Source organism: Plecotus auritus, assembly GCF_963455305.1.
Source record: "Plecotus auritus genome assembly, chromosome: 5".
Classification (NCBI taxonomy): Eukaryota; Metazoa; Chordata; class Mammalia; order Chiroptera; family Vespertilionidae; genus Plecotus; species Plecotus auritus.
Window position 1 is genome coordinate 14,046,202 of NC_137776.1, and position 6,000 is coordinate 14,052,201.

Sequence of the window (6,000 nt, forward strand, 5' to 3'; positions counted from 1 at the left end):
GTGATTCTTCAATGTAAAAATTAAACAACAATGTCAAACTGTGTTTATATGATTTGTATAAAGCCTTTTTAAGATTACTATTTAAATAAACATTATACCAGAGATATTTTGTTGAGTGTTTCTTACTGGAGATGAAGAGATTTGGGGTGACCAAATCATCCCAGCTTGCCCATGACTTTCCTGAAAGTCCCGTGTCCCCAAAACCCCTCAACCTCAGCCAAACCAGGATGCTTGGTCACTCTCCTGGGACATTTCTCAACAACATTTTCATAGGGAGTTAATAGGTTGATTGTCTGGTTGGCTTTTTATAAAATAAAAATATGATGGAGATGGGTAATGGGCTACCTGTCCCATAGGGCTATTTTATCTCAAAGACTTGCCTGGTCGATTTCCAAGACTATGATCCCTACAAACACACCTCTCAATGGTAGACCAGGGAAGGCCTTGCTATGCAGGTGATAGTTAAGCTAAAACCGGAAGAGATGAGGAGCCAGCTAAGCAAAGTGCCTGGGGAAAGCTTTCACATGGAATGAACAGCATATAGAGATGCTGCTGTGGGGACGTCTGCTGTGCTCCTGGAACACAGAGGCGGGAGCCAGATACGCTCCTTCAAGGCACAGGGAGAAGGCTCTGTTTGCTCTGCATCACCCCTGGCCTTCCTTAAGGTATGCAAAGAACAGCTCCCCACTTCCCATCCCCGTTCCTCACTGGCCCGGAAGGTCACCAGAGTCAGATTTCTGCAACTCCCCTCTCTGCCCTCGTTGTGATCTTTGTAATATCACGCGTCTCCTGAGATCCTTGCTTCTTTTGTATTCCTGACCCCTCGCAACCATAACAGAGGGTAAAATGAAAAGCAAATTCTACTTTCCTTGAGTTGAGCTTTGGGGTATTTTTAAAGCCCTAGTAAACTAATAATATCTCCTGGTCTCTAGGCATCAGTGTTTACATAAGATCTTTTTTTCTTTCTTTCTTTCTTTCTTATCTGTATCCTTCTGGAAATGTTTATTCAATGCTCAGGGGAGGCAGTGCAATGAAGTTGGAACAGGCCACTCCTTGAGGGAAACGGGGTCCATCTGGATGCCACGGTGCCTTTGCCCCCCGCAACGCTGGTGGCGGTGGTGGAGCCCGGGAGGGGAGCGTGAAGAGGAAATGGAAAGATGAGTGTGTTCCCGTTCTCCCAAGCTTCAGGCTCTAACCCCAGGCTGAGCTAAACAAAACTCCTGGGGAAAATATTTCCCCCAGGGGATGGGGTGTGAGATGAGGGGGTGATGATCAAAATATGAAATGCTACCTATGTAGGTTCTCAGAGCTCCCTTCTGTCCGCCTCTGGGCTTCACGGCAACTTTTTTTATTTAATGGGGTGTGTGTGCATTTAAGCACTACACAATTTATACAATTTTTTAAATCCTCACCGGAGGATATTTTTTACATTGATTTCTAGGGAGTGTGGAAGGGAGGGGAAGGAGGAGAGAGAGAGAAACATCAATTAGTTGCCTCTCCCACATGCCCCCTACCCGGGCCAGGAATCAAACCTGCAACCCAGGCTTGTGCCCTTGACTGGGAACAGAACTCATGACCCTTCAGTGCTCAGGCCAGTGTTCCAACTACTGAGCTACACCTGCCAGGGCCGTCATGATAACTTTAATGCCCATTGCCATCAGCAAAACAGGAAGGGTCCTAAGAAGCTTAAGGACTGAGGCAACTTGAATTCCCACCTCTCAGAATTCCCAAGCCCCAAAGCCTGCTCCCTACCGGCCAAGGCTGGTCCTCCTCCGTCCTTCATTTTCTTGGTGACCTTGAGAGGAGCTCTTGGAGGAAGGACATGCCTTCCATGTTCTCCCTGAACACCAGGGCGAGAGACCACTAGGGAGCCCTGAGCCAGGTTATTCCTGCAGCCTATCCAGCCAATGACGCCTGATCTTCTCTCCCCTGCCAGCAAACCCCAAAGGACAACTGCGTGCAGGCTCGCTGTTCGAGTGCTGTGAGAGAAAGACCTTCAGCTGCTCTGAGCCTGTCCTCAACACTCCACCTGCCTGGTGGCCCCAGGTGAGCGGGGCCCTCTCTCCACAGAGGATCCAGCCTGAGAAGGCCCACACGGATGCAAAGCCCTGACCTGAGGGTCAGTCCTTGTACACACAGAGGCACCCAGCACAGTCCTTGACCAGCAGAGAAGTAAAGCCCGGGCCAGGGACTTGGGGTCTAAGGACTTGGGGTGCTCCGTTCTGGGCTCCTCACCAAAACAGCAGGCCTGAGAGCTGTGGTCAGGTATGAACCCTCCTCTAGCCCAGTTCAAACGACCTCAAGAGCCTCCCTCCCCGCCACCCCGCTCCCTCCACCCCATGCCTCTGGGAATCAGCAGCAGAGCCAGGTTGCCGTGGCTTGGAGCACAGCTCCGCTAATAAATCTCCATCCTGCAGCCCAGACTGCCTCTGCTGGGACCTGAGCGCCTGCTGGCTGCCCAACTGCACTGCCAAGCCCCGCACATAAACCACCCTGCGGGCTTGACTCCAGAGCCAGGCAGGCGGCCTTTCTGGACTGGCTTTCTCTCATCCCTGCTTTTCTCCTCCAGCCCCCTCATCTCACCTCTTCTTGAGCAGTTACGTTTCTATTCCCAGCCAACTGCTTTTAAATCTTGTGGAAGTTCAAAGAAAGCTTGAGAGGGTTTTGAAACCCACCAATGCTCCTTTGCCCTTGAACTTGGACATGCTGAGGAGGTGGGAGAGTGCTAGTCCCAGAGCTTGGGGGAACCAGGGTTCTCAGTTCTGCCTCTTGTTCTGTGACCTTGGAAAGGTCATGCACATCATGGGTTTCCCATCTCTAAAGTGGGCATTGGGCTAAATTAATGTTGAGCCCTGAGCTTGGACAGCCCAGCTGATGCAGTAGTTCTGCTTGGTTGTCTGAATCTGTGTCAGACACTCAGGGAGGGGAAGCTCCCAGGCCTGAGTTCTCTCAGGCTCCCTTCTGCAGAGAGGCCGGGAGCACACCCTTGGGCTTGATTCTATGGGGGAGCTGGCCCAAATCCAAGCTCTCTCTCAGCAAAGTTGCTCTGTTTCCCAGAGCCCACCACTCGTAGCTATTTACATAGATATTGATGTGCTTATTTGTCTATCTTCTACTAGTTCTTGAGGGAAGAATTTATGCATGATTTCATTCATATCCTCAACATATTTTATATTAAATGCCTTCTATATGCCTTGCTAGATACTAGGAGACAATATGTGTAACAGATGTGGTCCCTGCCTTCAGGGAGCTTACAATCTAGAGAGAAGAGACTTTGGTGAGTCCAATAACCATACAACATTGTCATAACCATCACAGCAGGAGCCATAAGTGAAGAGTAGAGAGCTGTGAGTGTGGGAACGGATTGGGCAAGCCACCCCTAAGCATCATGTCCAATGGAGCTGAAACCTCAGGGTGAGTCAGATGACTGGGACAGGCAGGAGGGAGAGCATGGTGGACAGAAGGAGCAGCACGTGCAAAGATCGGAGGTAGAGGGAAACCTGGCAGCTGCAAAGGTGGGGGTTAAGGACAAGCACCTCATTCACTATTGTATAGGAGCCCCCAACGCATACCTGGCATGTACTGGGCAAGCACAATAAACATTTGTTGAATGAATGAATGACATCTAAATTCCCCTTCCTGATAGCATCAAGCTGCCCAGTTTGTACAAACTAAAAGGTAAGTGTTTTAGTTCTTCCTAATCACTACCTGTGCTTCCCTATAGTGGAACATGTGGAAGTCTCCTAGAGTCTGAACTGAGGAAGTATGCCCACAAGTTCCAACATGGAGATGGGTATTATTTGTTTCTGTGTAAAATTATAATTTTATGATAAACTAGAGGCCCGGTGCATGAAATTCGTACACAGGAGGGGGTGGGTTCCTCAGCCCAGCCTGCACCCTCTCGCAATCCGGGACCTTTCGGGGGATGTCCGACTGCCAATTTAGGCCCGGTTCCCACAGACATCCCTCTCTCAATCCGGGACTCCTGGCTCCTAACCACTCACCTGCTTGCCTGATTTTGCCCCTAAAACTCAAGCTTTTTATTTTTTTATTTTTAATATTTATATTTTTTCTTTTAAAAATTCAAGCTTCTTGAGAACATGAGGCGTTTAACATTATTCCATATTCCTTACAGAGAGCTAAGCATGGTAAACACAGCAAATACTTAATACTTATGGGCTTCTATACAAACACTTTCCAATCAGGAATGTTTTAATAGGCAGTCTCCAAAAACTTGAACTAGAAAACCTAAAAGTAGAGTGCTCAAATTTCAGGCATCAGGTGCTATTAGCAGGATTCCTATTCCAATTAAACTCTAATTCTGAGCTCTCAACAGTCTGGACAAACTGCCCTTCACTATCTCCAAAGTTTGTTTGTTTGTTTGTTTTTTGTCTGGAAAAAGACAGTAGGAAAGAGCAGGGTCTATACCAGGGGTGGGCAAACTTTTTGACTCGAGGGCCACAATGGGTTCTTAAACTGGACCGGAGGGCCAGAACAAAAGCATGGATGGAGTGTTTGTGTGAACTAATATAAATTCAAAGTAAAGGAGCGGAGGGGAGAACAAGAGAACCGGATAGAACAGCCGGATCTGGCCCGCAGGCCGTAGTTTGCCCAAGGCTGGTCTATACTGACAGCGCTGTGACACTGGGCTGTGCAACCACAGGAGAGCACACAGCAGTCTGCTTTAAAAAAAAAATCCTGTATAATTTCAAATCAGACTCCTCATGGTCCATACGTGACCTGAAACATCACTGCAACAGATCTTCATTTTTAAAATGAGGTGTATGACAGGGCTCCCCCAAGGTCATGCACCATATGGGGGGACGGAGACAGAAAACGCTAGGACTTGACTTATTAGCAACATTAACTGATTTTTATCACACTGAAATGAAGGCAGTTGGTCTGTGCTGCCGTGAAATTAAAGGTGATTCAGAAGTAGGGTGGTTATTTATTGCTTTGTTAGGATAGACCCCAAAAATGACTTCTCAGAAACCAGGGCTGTCCCCTGCAACACCAGCTCTGGGCCGCTCTGTGGCACGCAGGCCAAGGCAGCCTGCCAGCTTGCTTCACAGTGATTCTGGCTTATCTGTTCCTGGGAGTGCCGGCCGCTGGGCATGCCTACACCTTATAGTTGAGCTCGGCGTTCATCTTGGTATGCATCTCGTAGATGACGTCAATGGTGTTCGTGTAGTTAACCAGGAACAGGCAGACCTTCTCCAGGCACTCCTCTTCCGTCATGTTCTGGCCCTTGCAGAGCGCTTTCAGGAAGTCGGACTTTCAGGGCGTGGCATACAGTGCTGCCTGGAAGATCTTCTGCATGATCCAGCCATGGTACTTCTTGAGCGCCATCTCATAGGCCTTGGGGGCATTGACACAGATGAGGTTGGGGTGGCTCTCATCCCGCTCCCCATCACAGATGGTCTGCAGGAAGACCTAGATGAAGCAGAGGCTCCTTTTCAGACACATCAGCTCCAGCGTGGCCCCCACTTTGGGCCACTCTGCTCCATACATTTCCTTCTCCACCTCCAGGATGTTCTGCAGGGTCCGGAACTTGGCTGGGTCGGTGTTGTACACAGCTTTGATTTTCGTGATGTTACCACTTATGCCTGCCTTGATGGGCGTAAACACTGGGGACCCAAGGCAATCAAAGAAGGGTGGAAGGTGGGACACTGCCTCCAGGAAGGGCCCTGTCTTGATCTGCTTGTCCACGGGCAGCGGCTTCAGCAGGTGCTCAGCCAGCAGCGCCATTTCAGGGTTGAGGCCAGCGGTGATGCCGTTTTCTAATCAGATCTTCTTCTTCCTTCCCCAGAACACTCCAAACCTACTCCAGACGGACCACCCCAACCCTGCAGACCCATAAAACCTTCCCCCCTATTTCTTTGACTTTCCCCCATCAAACTTGCACCCTATCTTGTTGCCTAGGGGCACCCCAACCACTTCCTGGGGGGCGGGGCCAGCCCAGTGAGGGGCCATGGTGGTTCTGGTCTAACGGTCATTATG

The 6,000-nt window shown here is 49.5% G+C and overlaps 1 pseudogene across 1 annotated transcript; it reads right to left on the bottom strand.

Moving 5' to 3' along the window:
- Positions 1–5,118: 5,118 nt before the first annotated feature.
- On the bottom strand, positions 5,119–5,748 carry LOC308248764 (glycolipid transfer protein-like; annotated as a pseudogene). Its single transcript has one exon. The product of its transcript is annotated as a glycolipid transfer protein-like (transcript).
- Positions 5,749–6,000: the final 252 nt, after the last annotated feature.